We start from the raw sequence: 13,303 nt of genomic DNA on the forward strand, positions 1-13,303 counted from the left end.
TTTGGTCAAACCGCTTGTTCAAATATGCTATTTCTACTTACAAATACCTCTGTAAGTAGCGGAAAATGTAATACCACTCATTGACAAAAAAGTCGTTTTGTGCTTCATGTAGCACCACAAACATGTTTGAGAAAAGTTTGTTCAAAAGGATAAACTGCGGTAGTCAAAAACCGATAATATTTTAAGCTCGCATTGGTATTTGGAATGTAACGTGAAATCTGCAATTAGTAAAGGATTATTCTTCCTAAAATTGAAGTTTGCTGCTGTTTAGGACTAGTCTCAAAGCAGCGGAAATTCTTTACTTACTGTACTTTGAAAAAATAGAACGAGCGTACAGAGTAAGCTAAAGGTGCTGATAAGTGATAGCCCATGTGAATATAGGAAAAGAAAATCATCTATTGCATGCAAATTTGTACATTAATTTAACGTTGTTTTATTAACTAATCAACTTCAAACGTTTAACCTTAAAACTTTTGCAACAAAAAAGCAATAGGACTTAACATGCAATCAAACTTTAAAATCACCTGCGCACAATTTGGGAAATCCGGATGCAACTCCGAGAAGTAAAATTATAATCAGGAATCGAAGTGAATTTGAATATTCCCGCAGTCTTGTTCTGTGCGTTTGACAACGAATTGCACAGCCCATGTGCAAAGGATTTTGCAATAAGAAATAAAAACTGCTACGCTTTTTAGTTCCATATGAACAGTTCTTCAATTTTCTAGTTGATTTACGTTTACTCAAAGTGTGTGTGGATGGTTGGATATGACCGCAATACCAACATTTTGATTCCAACGGCTCCATGGGAAGTGCTCAAAACCGTTCTTCAGAAAACTTTCCAGCTGAATCAGGAATGCCTCTCGCCAAAAATCTTCATAAATATTATCAAGTTCTATGATTTGGCCTACTCATCATTTTACTTATGTTCCTGCAACGCAGCAATTCTGTAAGAATAAATATTGATAAATTTAGTCACTTTTCAACAATTAGTAATGATAAAAGTTGATCATCCTTTTGTCTATGAAAAGTCATGCCACGAGCAAAAATGATGCAGCAGTCTGGTTACAAAAACCATACGGTACAATCAAATTTACAATGCCTTCAACAGTCTCAAGGCTTGAGTTATTAATCCGAATGCTATCAAAATCTATCATTTTTCATTTGTCTAACGTCACAATCTGTCTATTTCAAGTATAACAAGAAGTTTACTTTGCTCGTGCAAAACAAGACGAAATCTGGCTTGTTCCATCGACTTACAATAGGTTAGGCAAACAGCTGCTGGTCCCTGGGCAAAGACTGTTTCATAGAACTATTCACTTATTTGCGTACGTTGAAGTGCTTGCTGCTCATAAAGCGTACACCAAGTTGTTTACATGGCGATAAAGAGAGCTACTTTTGTTCTGTGCTGTTTGAAGTTTGGAGGACAATGAAAATCTCCATATTTTCAGCCGAAAATGAATGTGCAAAAACTACACTGAATATTCCGAAGGCATCAAATTTAAATTATGATATTGCAGCTCATGTTACCCACTTACTTGAAGAGTACACGAACAAACTACAAAAAATCAATTAGAAAATGAAACGCTTGTTCCCTTGTGACTAGGATGATGACAAGGGTGTTGTATGGCCTGAAAAGCTAAAAGCGGTGCACTCTCATGATAACACCATATTTGCTAACTGAAATCGTGTAAACTGCAGAAAATATGCCTTTAATCAGAGATTAGCTTTGCAGTAACTTGACCATTAATGAGCTCCGACCTAGATTCCTTGTTGTTTCTCAGATAACCATAACTATCTGACTTGAACTTGACAAATTTAGCGTGAGTGCATCGTAGCGGCATGTTACCACAAGCTCACAATAACATTTTCTTGCAAGCCTTGAAAATTCAGAATATCGACCCAGAGATAGTTTGAAAATTCTTCAATTTTTAAAAACCTGCCACAAATAGCATCAAATAATCAACACCTATCAATATTTTTAATAAAAAATGTTAATCAATGGGTTTACATTAGAAGTTTTTAAAGCAAAAGGAAAGTTTTCTTTTCGGCGTAAAACTTTTTGGTTTTGATTTCGTTTCGACATTAAAGCAATTTTGTTTCGTTGCAAACTGGAAGTTCTTGTTCCGGTGGAGCAGCAATGCACAAAAAATTCCAAATTTCCAAGTATCGTAAATTTCGAAGTGCGTGAGCTTGCGTCAGAGTGGCCCCAGATTTATTCACTCATTTTTATGGCTTTTTGTTTCAGACAGGCAATACAAACACAAGAAGAAGAATACAAACAACTTCAAAAAAACAAAACAAAATCTTGCTTTGTTTCAACGATAAGTTTAGTCGTTTTCTTTCAAAAAAAAAAAAACGGAACTGTGGAACAAGAGAATTTTAGCGTGTCCCGAGTCGGTCAGTTATGAATTGAGAAGTCGAAGCGTTTTTCGCCCGACTCCACAGCTCTGAAAAAACATCTTGTCAAACCCTCTTAATCTGCATTTAGGCATGGTATTATTGATTGACAAACGAAACAGATCTATAAAACCAATCAGAATAGATGGGCCAACTTCTTTTCTCGTCATCATTATTCTAGTGATCACGCCTATATAACCTGTGCTGGCCCGCAGAAGCTACATCAGTGTAAGGAAAAGATTTAACCAACAATCCTTTGCAGCACAGTAGCCTAGTTCTGCTTAGTCATTTCTCAAAACTTCTTCACTCCGTTTTCAAAGTCTCATAGAGCGTGCTGGACTGCTGGAAGACAATTCGCTGTCAGTATTACGTCACTGGCATGTTTGCTGCCTTTTGAGGTCGGCTTATCTCTCCACACATAAAAAGGCGTGACAAAAACTGTGTCCTTTCGATGGAACTTGATCACAATGCTAAAATCTTGCCTAAGTACAACCAGTACGACACGATCGATTTTACGCTTTTTTAGGTCACAGAACGCATAGCAGTTTAAACTGAAAAAATCTTTGCGTAGTTGATCTTGGTTTAAATTTAAGCTGAGTCATACAAACGCCTTAAAAAGATACCTATTTTTATGTTTTTGCTTGCGAAAGCTAAGTCAATGAAAATCCATTCAAAGAGAGTAATGACACGGTCATTTGTAAGGTAAAAATCTGTTAAAAGTTCTTACACAAAAAGTGCATTTTTGCAATGCCAGCATAGAATACCGAGTTTTTTGAAAGTTATTGCTATTATGCTCCATTTATTTTTATAATTTAACGAGACCGGAAAAAAAGAAATTGGGCTACCAGCAACATTATACGCTATTCCACAACGCCAATGGTTGCAGAAACATAGCAGTACTTTCTAAGGTTTAAAACGTGTTCAAACAGTTATTTGGGCTGTGAAGTAAGCTGTAACTCGAACAACTACAAAGTCCAAAACCTATGTGCTGTAGCAGTTGGCCTATACGTTTGTAAAAGCTGAACTGCTTACAATAACACTGCAAAATTACCACATTTCATACTGATGCAACAGAGCAATAGACTTTGATTTCTTCAGCATTGATGAAAACCAATTAAAACTCAATTAGCAATCCGTTGTTCTGGGCATGAAAGAAAAAATTAATCTATTAACTTTTAAAGCAAACACTCCACGGTCTTAACTCTTTACTGCATGTGTTTATAACTGCTTATTCTTAGATGCGTTGCTAATCTCTTTCATAAATACTCCTTTTTTAACTAACAGAAAATCGTGTTTATTTTCCCCTGTGGTCAACATTGTTGAGGTACCTCCAGTTGCTTTACAACTCCAAAGAATGCCTTGAAATGCCGCATTTTTTTAAAACTTTCTCTGCAACTGACAAGCCCTAATGCAAAGAATAGTCGACGTACAGTAATTGGTGTTTTGGTCAAGATACAGACGTAGCTGAAACGGGCAACTTGCCAGCTTTGCAGTATTTCAGTCGCAACATGCAAGCGTTCATGATGAACCCAGTTTTACCTAAAATTCAGAGGACCAATTGCTCCCACTGCTTTCCCGGCATAACAATTAGGAGCTTCACTAAATAGTTTTACAATAAGCAAATAGTTTCATTCACGAAAAGTGGAGTTTGTAACAATAGAAAATTTAGTTAAAATAGTGTGCAGTGTGCACATACGATTTTGATTTGCAGTATTGTTGTATATTCAAAATCAATTGGCTTACATCACTAGAAAAAAGTGGCCCAGACGCGATCAGTTGATCACTTTAAAAAGCTCGCAACACCTTTGAAAATTTGAATCAAAAATATTTTTGTCAACAGTTAAGACGATGCAGATTTTAATCGCTTTGCTTGTGTTTTTAAAATCTTGCAAGTCTTTGTAAGTTTTTTTTTTGTAAGATATAGCTATTTTAAAAAAAATGAGGGCAATAGAACAAACTTTGCCCATGTTGAGACCGTTTTCATTGTCGATACAAGTTGAAACGACTTAAAAATAGCAACCTTTGCTTGCTATCCTGACATCAAAATCCGTCATTTTTACATTGATTCAACGTCTGCAAACAATGCTGCCTGGGTGAGAAAAGAAAATCGTGGCACACTTCACAATCTTGCCGAAAATGATAATTTTAAAAAAACAAAAGCGATAAGATTGACACAAAATAGCTAAAACAATGCGTTGAGTTTATCATACCGACTGGGCAAATTAACTCCTTTGGGCTCACCACACCGTTAGTTTCTTTTACAAGCTAACAAAACAGTTATATTGAGTGTCAAAATTACACGTTGAGGTGATTTAAAAGGTGATAAAAGTACAAAAAGTGATAAGATTTGTGATAAAAAAAAGTTGAAAAGAAGATGAAACAAAGGCAGCAACAACAAACAAGGGCTATTTGTTGATTTAAACTCTTTATCAGGACACAACAGGCTACTTCGGACAATTTGTGGAAAACACGCTAAACGTCTACCGACAATTACACAGGCTCGTCATAGGATGGCAAATTGTCTGTGCTAGTAGATCAATGAAAACTATATCGTTACGACCACTTGCAAAATTGTTTGATAGCAATCGAGCATTTCTTTGTATATAGATCTAACCTAGATTAGAATTGACACTAAACAATGTCAAATCATTTTCTTACCAAAACTTCTTTTTAAGTCACAGCAGAAAGAAGAAATATTGAAATCGGAGTTTTCTAAATTTACTTTCTGTTCAACTAACTTCTTCAAATGTCTGGTAATCGGCTGCAATGTTTTCTTAGGTGCTGTGCAGATGAAGTTACATGATTGGCACTCGCAGCCACTGTCTTTCTCAATGTTTTGCCAAACTGTTTATTTTAAGTAAAAAAAATGCTGCAAAAAAGCAGGCTGCATTGACTAATCCTCCAACTGGAGCTGCAGTTGCCTGTGACGTCAGTCTAGGCTTGAAAAGGACAACAATTAAATGTTATTACGTTATTCCAAGCTTTGGATAAGCATTTAGATAAAAAACAAACTTACTAACAGCATTTTTTGGCACAAACGCCTGAAGTGCAAAAAACGCGTTAGGACAATTTTTTTTGATGCCCCAGCGACATAGAATATACGTAGTAATGTCAATTAATTGTATTTAAACGTTAAGTCTACGTTAAAATTGCATAGCTGAATAGCGATACTATATACACTTTTTGTTTTCACGAAACAGCATGCACTGCATTTCAAGCATACACTTTCACTAAGAATCCAATACAGTTCTGAAAGTGAAACTAAAAATAATGGTGACTTGATTTAGTGATCTTATCAAGTTATCATCAGTAAGATTCTTGAAGCTGCTAAATTCTCTTTTTGAGTGAGAGGAATTTTGAATAAAAACTCTTCTACCGGTCTTTTATGTTACGAATGACACCTCTAAGTCAACAGAAATGCGAGGAAGTTGTCTGGTAAATTTTATTTCAAAAAGTGACTCTGCTAAGTAAAGGGTGAAGCTTTTTATTTTGTCGTTCTTCCACCGGGGTGTGGTGATATCAAAGGACACCACGTGGCGCGTCACTGTGTTATTTTATATTATTTTTTCAATCAAGCGCATAAATATTTCAACAACTCGAATCCTTAAATTGTCAATTAGCAGAGCTTGAAAAAAGCAGCGTGGTTTATTTTAGTTGCAAAAATACTTGGTAGCCGGAGCAAAAAAACCGCTAACAATTTGTTGTGAATGCATTCTTGTTAATGTATCAATATTTCAATACCCTTTCAGTAACTCATTTATATAAGCGCACGATTTTTTAAACAAAGAAGCGGTCAGGTGAAGCAACACTAGTTCAACTCTCGCCATGTGCCATGTGTTTCAAGGGCAGCTCTCCAATCAGTAGTGTCTAGTAGATGGAATCATTTTCTGGCAAAAACACTTCAACAAGCGGAAACTTTGGTCTGCCAAGCTTGGTGGTCGGGCCTGTGTCGATAAATCGAAGCCTTTAAAAATATGCCAAAATGCCAACATTAAGCTTCCAAAAACACCTTTCAGTTTCAAGATAAAAATTCACACCATTCTTCAATCTTAACATAACCCATTCTAGTCCATAGGGTCTTGCACATCACTTACCCCAAGGTTTGTCTTATTGAGTTCTCTATTTGTTTATAACTAAATTGGGTAACAACAATGATGTAATAAAACTAATACTGCATCAGTATTGCCTCTACTGTATTTGCCTCTTTACAGCAGTCCCGGTCTTTCGTGAGCAACTATAGTCTTTAGGTATACCTGGCTGCTCTTTCCTCAATTTAACTTTTGTCATATCTACAACGTCTCTTCGTAACTCTTCCGTCTGATTTTTACTGTATTTTATCTGAAAAAAAAGAAGAAAAAATAGAAGTATCAAAGGTATCAGAAGGAGTGATAGAGAAGGACGTGCACAACAGGCTACTTTTCAACCAAAACTCCTCACCGGGCACCGGCAAGCGGCAACTTTTCATCGTGGAATTGAAGCCAGAACGTAACAGCACGACGACGTTGAATCGATAACATTTAAAAACCCAACAAGTAATATGATCTTGAATGTGAGCAGCACGCAAAAGCAAATCCAAGCCCCCCTAAAGCAGAAAATGGCAGATACGATACCGGTTCACTACTTATTCTATTTTCTAATCTATTGAAAAGCAGAAGCCGATAACTTTTCAACTGAGGGCTGTTTGCAAACAACTATGATTTCTATAAATCAATCGCAAACGTGTGACAAATCAATAAAGCAACAATGTAGCAAGAGATAGGCCTACTTCCAAGTAGGCTGAACTTAATGCAAACTTGTTTCAATTTTTTTTCTGTGTGGAACTCTCTCTGACAACACGGAACCCCTTCTTGGGCCTATGAATAAAACCTCCTAATTTAGGCTCTAGCTAGAGTAGATTAACTTTTTTTTTGTTACATAGCGACTGCTGTTGTTTTTTCTTGATTGACGAAGGTTATTTTAGGTCGGCATACTTACAGTATGCTGTATGTTTACCTACGAGAATTTCTAATCTACTAATACTTTCGTTTTTTGACCGACGACCTCATTTGCACTGTAATGTAGGCTATACTTTGTGTCAATAACTTGCATTAGACAAGGCTGCTGTTAATTGGTGAAGTACAGCATATTACCACTATCAGTAGTCATGCCGAAAATTGTAAAAATGTTACATTGAACAATTTTTGTAAAGCACGTTGAAAACAATTTAGCTTTAAAATTGCTTTATGACTTTCTTTGCTGATACGTGCTTAATATTACATAAAACTAGTGCAAATATAAACTTAATTACGAGCTTTCGATTCTCAGAATTCTTCCTTTAATTAGCACATAGCCTACATAGAATATGGTCATGAAGAATTAACACTGGATTCGGATTTTCACCGGAACATGGCGGCTTCACAAATGCGAAATGCACTGAAAGGTATCCTGGAAGCACAGAAACTTAGAATTACGGACCGAAGGATTTCGCACTTTCATTCTTAAAGTATATAACACCTTGCATATTTTCTACTTGAGAGTTATCTTTGTGCCAACTTTCTGACAATTTTTTGCGCTGAAATATCAATGGAGGTCACTTTGACTTTCTGTGTATTTAGAAATTCCGAAAAAGTAAAATCTAATTTTTGGGTTCCGATGTTGAAATAATTCTCGGGAAAATGATAAGTAATCAAGCTTTAATCCAATGTGCTTCAAATCGTACTGACTAATCGAGACATCACAATCTTAATCCAAGTGAATTATGTACAGAAGGCATTAGCTTTACTTGGCACGATTTAAGTCTTTTCTTTTCAAGGCCACGAGAAAAACTTGAAAAGATTTTAAAAACATTTACAGGTAAAAACGCTCCATTCAGTTTTTACAAATGAAATTCTATTTAAATTGTCTAATTATCTTCTAAGTAACACCAGAAATTATTTGTATATGTAGACTCACTTTTACAGGTCCGAAACAATGACCTCTAACCTCTTTCATTTTCTTAATACTCAAATTTAAAACCACTGCAGCCTACGCACTTCGCAAAACAATACACATTAGCCTATTCCTCAATGTATGGTTGTTTCTTAGTAATTTGCCTGGCTTTTAAGCGAGTTGTACTTTCGATCGAAAAAAAAATTCTCATCTTTCCGAATATTTGTCGTCTGATTCGGCCAAAGTAAAATTTTGTTTCGAAGCTAATCTTAGTCTCTCAATAACTGTTCAGACAGTGTGCAAATGTAGCAATAAATCAGCTACTAAGTGTATTTACTCGAACGTTAGCCAATAATGCTACTTTGATGGAATTTGCTACTGAAGCTAAGGTATTTTACGACGTCTATTCGCTATAAATCTGCTGGGCACCTAACTATGCACATTTTGTCCATTTCCATCAAAGCATCTGTTTTGTTTATTCTGTCTAATAAAAGAGAATCGTCTAAGAAAGTTTATCGCTGACAAAAAGAAAAAAATGACCACGAAAGAAAAAATAACCGACCAGAAAATATAGTAATCTTTCGTCAAGCTGGAAACACTGTTTACTGTTATGATTTCGTGTTTTGTATATAAACTCTTTATAACCTTTGTAGTTTACGGCAGATGAATCGTCGACGATTTGGCAACATTACATACCTGCGCTTTGTTTTAAATCAAAGAAAATAAAGCTATATCAAGAACAGACTTGACACAAGTTCGTCAATTAGTACCGTACAGACTTTAATTTTGAAGGTAATTTTCTAAACACTTTTTCTTAAACGGTCTAAAAAACAGAAAAAAAATAGTCATCAAAGCTCCTCTTCAATTAATCTCTAATTTACTCAATTGCTAATTAACCTGTCACGGCTTGTATGACCACCCAAATACATTCTCACGGCCGAAAAGGCGTTCCACCGTAACCTGTCATTGGTAAAAGCTATTGGCGTTTATACTTTAGTAATACGCCAAGAAAAAAAACGAATTGCCCAGAAAAAAATCCTTTGATGTTCTGTCCATTGGCCGCTGCAGCCTTTTTTGCACAAAAAGCTACTTCCTATCTCCAAGATTTTACCATTCGTTTGCACAAACAGGAACCCGACGTTGTAGACCTGGACTGGTTTATGAAATCATTTGCTTCACGTGAAGCAAAACGCCAACAGGCAGTGAGATGCTGACAATAACGATATAGAGGAGCAAAAAATCGAGGGGGCACAAAAGTTTCTTTTTTTTACACGTATTTTGCCAAAAAAAACTTGATGTTAAGCCTCTGTGATTAAAAGCTTTCTCAGGCTATGGTAACACTGAAAGGAAAATTAAGATTTTGTTAATACTTCAACAACATAACTTATCTAACTTTGGATGCATATAATACACTGCACATGCAAATTGCACAACCTAGCCTGAATGTTATATAATTTGACATAAGATCAGTAGGCTTTTTTACTTGCTTTATCTTAAACTATCTGCTTATCTTGCATTGTTTCATTTTGTTACCAACTTCTTCCACTTTTTTGCCCTGAAATATCCAATCAGAATTCTTTAACTTTGGGATACTTTACACGAGATAGGCTACTTGCGGGATACTTTAGGCTAAATTAGCCTATATGTGTTGTTATAAACTTACGTTCTTCAAATTTGACCATGATATCTTGATAAAATGTTTGAACAAAGTTTGTCTTACTTTTTGTTGTTGAAAAATTTTGTCAAATGCCCGATGAAAATTTGGTAGCTTTAATATATTTTTATATTAATTATACTTTGAGGGGGCACTGCTCAAATTCTCTGTCTGGACCACCGGTGCCTGTCAACGTCACTGAATGCCGTAAAATAAATAGCCCACTCACCAAATTACGATGATTACTATGATCCAAGCAAAAGTTTAATAATGTTGACACAAGGATTGTAGAGGTGGAGTGGTCTAGCGGCACAGATACAAAACTACAAACAAGAGAAAACACTTTTATTAAGATACCAAACCGTAACAAAAAACAAAGGTAGTCTGGTCTCCTGTGGTAACTGCAGTAGTTTCTTTTTTGTTACAAGTGACTTTCACAGCAGTCATAAAACCGAAAACTTAACGGCAAAAGCTTCGGTTATTTTTGAAAAATAGATTTGGGTTTGAAGACTTTAGAGAAGTCAATCGTTTTATCAGTGCCATGGGCCATAGTTATAGCCGAATAAATGGACTTAAAGTTTATCCTCTCATTAACAAGCATTTGTCCAAGCAACACTCTTTTTATCGTGGCCTTCACATTGCAGACTTTGTTTTTGTGAGGGCCGCCGTTAGGTACAAGTTATTTTGTGTGACTTACAGCATGTTACAAGGGAATCAAATTTATTCCATAATATCCCTTTTGCCGTGTCAAAAAGTGCAATAAATCGTTAAAAGTTTTAACGAATTTATTCAAGCGCATTTTGCAATACAGTACATCTCATCGAATTTAAGGCTCTCTTGATTTTAGATATTCACAGATAAAAGTGAAAATAATAGATTATCGGTAATAATCCATACAAAAATTATCCATACGAAAAATTTCCCTACTGGAAATTACCCATACAAAAAAAATCCTGATTGCAAAATATCCACTCGGAAAATATCTCCTCTCCTGCATTCAAAATAATGAACCTTACAGGGTACCACAGTTTCGACTCCAAACTTCTATTCAACAGTTAAACAACATTTCGAAAAACAAAAAGCATACTTCCAGATTCACGAACGAATTTTACATGCAAGTATGATGTAGGCTATAATTATGTCATATAGTCGTGAATGTCATGTATAGGCAGGCGCAAATTTATGGGCGGGCAGGGGTCCAGAACACTGGCTATCTTTACAGGATCAATACATAGACAAATTTTTATTCTTTTTCATAGATCTCCGGAGGTAAAAATCTTCAGCTTACAAGAGGAGGCCAGAGCCGCAAGAAAAGTTGTTTTATTTTGTTCTTAAGTAAAGCGTCGTGGCGTCGGGTGTGTTTATGTCACCAAAACGATTAACTGCTTCATACAATTTTCCATGTTTTTTCTTTTTATTAACCTGGACAGGTTTAGTTTAAATCAAAAATAAGAATTTTCTTTGCAACGGTTGTATCAAAAAATATGTGAGGCAGAAAACTGCCAGCAAATCAGGGTCTATTGATAAGGGTCTATTAGGATCTATTGATCCAACGTCTGCAGTCCGCCATGAAACAAAATATCCTCTTAATACTTGTCAGCAAAAGACAACTGAATTTGCGGGAGGTTTAGTTTAACAAAATGTTGCAATATTTTCTTACATTTACAAGAAGCGAATTATGATTTTGTTCAAACAACACACTATTCGATTTTATAAGGTTTAAGAGTAGTTAAGTTTTAATGATAGAAAAAAATTTACTTAAAATCTGGAAAAGAAGTCGATGTTTATTTGAGGCCTGAAAGGCCGATGGTCAGGACAGCTCAGAACGAACATCAACTTTATAATATTGTTTTCAAGTCTAGGTATTTTAGTCTACTACGTTTGAACTTGAAGTAATTATACGATTTCTTATATTTCCTTAAACCAACGCACTGGCTTCCTTGTAGGTTCGGTTTGTAATCAAGTTGGTGGCATTCATGTAAACATAAGGCAAATGAGGAAACCTAAACTATTGCTTTGAAACTCAAATGCCCACATATTTTAATGGTGATTCAATGCATGTGAACACGAAAGCAACTTACTATGACCGCTGTACATTTCTAAGGATAGCTTGCTAGGTTATATCCAACGTCTATTGATTTCATATTGTAGATCCCACGAATAACACGTCAAATGCAAGATATTATTGAAAAAATACATTTTTAGAAACTTAGTGTAGCCTACTAACTAATATCAAAATGGTTAGATTTAATTAATCAGTTTTTAACATCTTTTGTTTCATTGGTTGCAAAACTGAATGAAAAGTTAGCTTTGAGCTATAAATAACTCGATCAATCATTTTTAAGACAACTTTGCAGCAAAAGAGTTTGTTTTACCTCTGGTAGATCATTACTACATCTGGATCAATACATTTAAAGTTCAAAGTCATTCTTTTGTGGATTACGTTGTGCAAGTAACAAGACTCAAGCGTTGAAAAGCGTGCAGTTAAAATTTCGTTTCAAGAAGAAAATCGCCTGGTATTAAATTTTCGACTTCATGGGAAAGAATGTTTGACGCTGACACGGCTATGGCTCAAATCCTTTGCAGTCGTATGCGTTTGTTGCGAGAAATAGCATGGAAATTACAAAACAGCTGCTTCAACCAACCAGTTTACTATCAGTCTTATAAAAAAATTGCTTGACAGTTAATAATAACTGAGTCAGCGGTCTCAGCATTCTAAAGTAGAGTTTAGTTAGGTTGATGCTTTCACATTGCCAGCAGGCTAACACTTGCACTTTTTCGGATAATGTTGAAATTACTACATTTACGGAAGAAAGGTTGTTGTGCAGTGCACAACAGCTGATTTGTACATAATCTATTGCTCACTTTCAAAAGACAGACTGATGGCTGTTGATTAGTCATCAAATCGGTCTAACATTACGCGCACAAATGTCTGAACTAAATAGATCCAACAAAACGACTTCATTTCAACATTAATTTAGCAGAAAGAAAAGGAGCTGGCCATCACCAATACTCATTGATGACCGCAAGGCTAACTTTTAAGCTTCAGCTATTACATGTTATGGCTAACTCATAAAAAAAACTTTTGTTTTTAGTCCACAGCTTTTCTTATTTAGTCCCACTTTTTTCAGTACCTGGTAACTCAAATTGATACTGTCTCACACAGTTGGCGACCGTACGACCAGAACCAAGCGATTTAAATTATTTTGTATTATTAAAAAGTCAGCGTTATTAAAAAGTCCACAAAAACGTTTTAGTTATGCTACACTTTTGTGCAATGAAGAAAAAGGCAGTATTTTAAGTGACAGTCATAAAATTATTATTTCGAATGTCGGTTGAGTCCTT

The sequence above is a fragment of the Aplidium turbinatum genome, chromosome 2 (genome assembly GCF_918807975.1).
Source record: "Aplidium turbinatum chromosome 2, kaAplTurb1.1, whole genome shotgun sequence".
Lineage (NCBI taxonomy): Eukaryota > Metazoa > Chordata > Ascidiacea > Aplousobranchia > Polyclinidae > Aplidium > Aplidium turbinatum.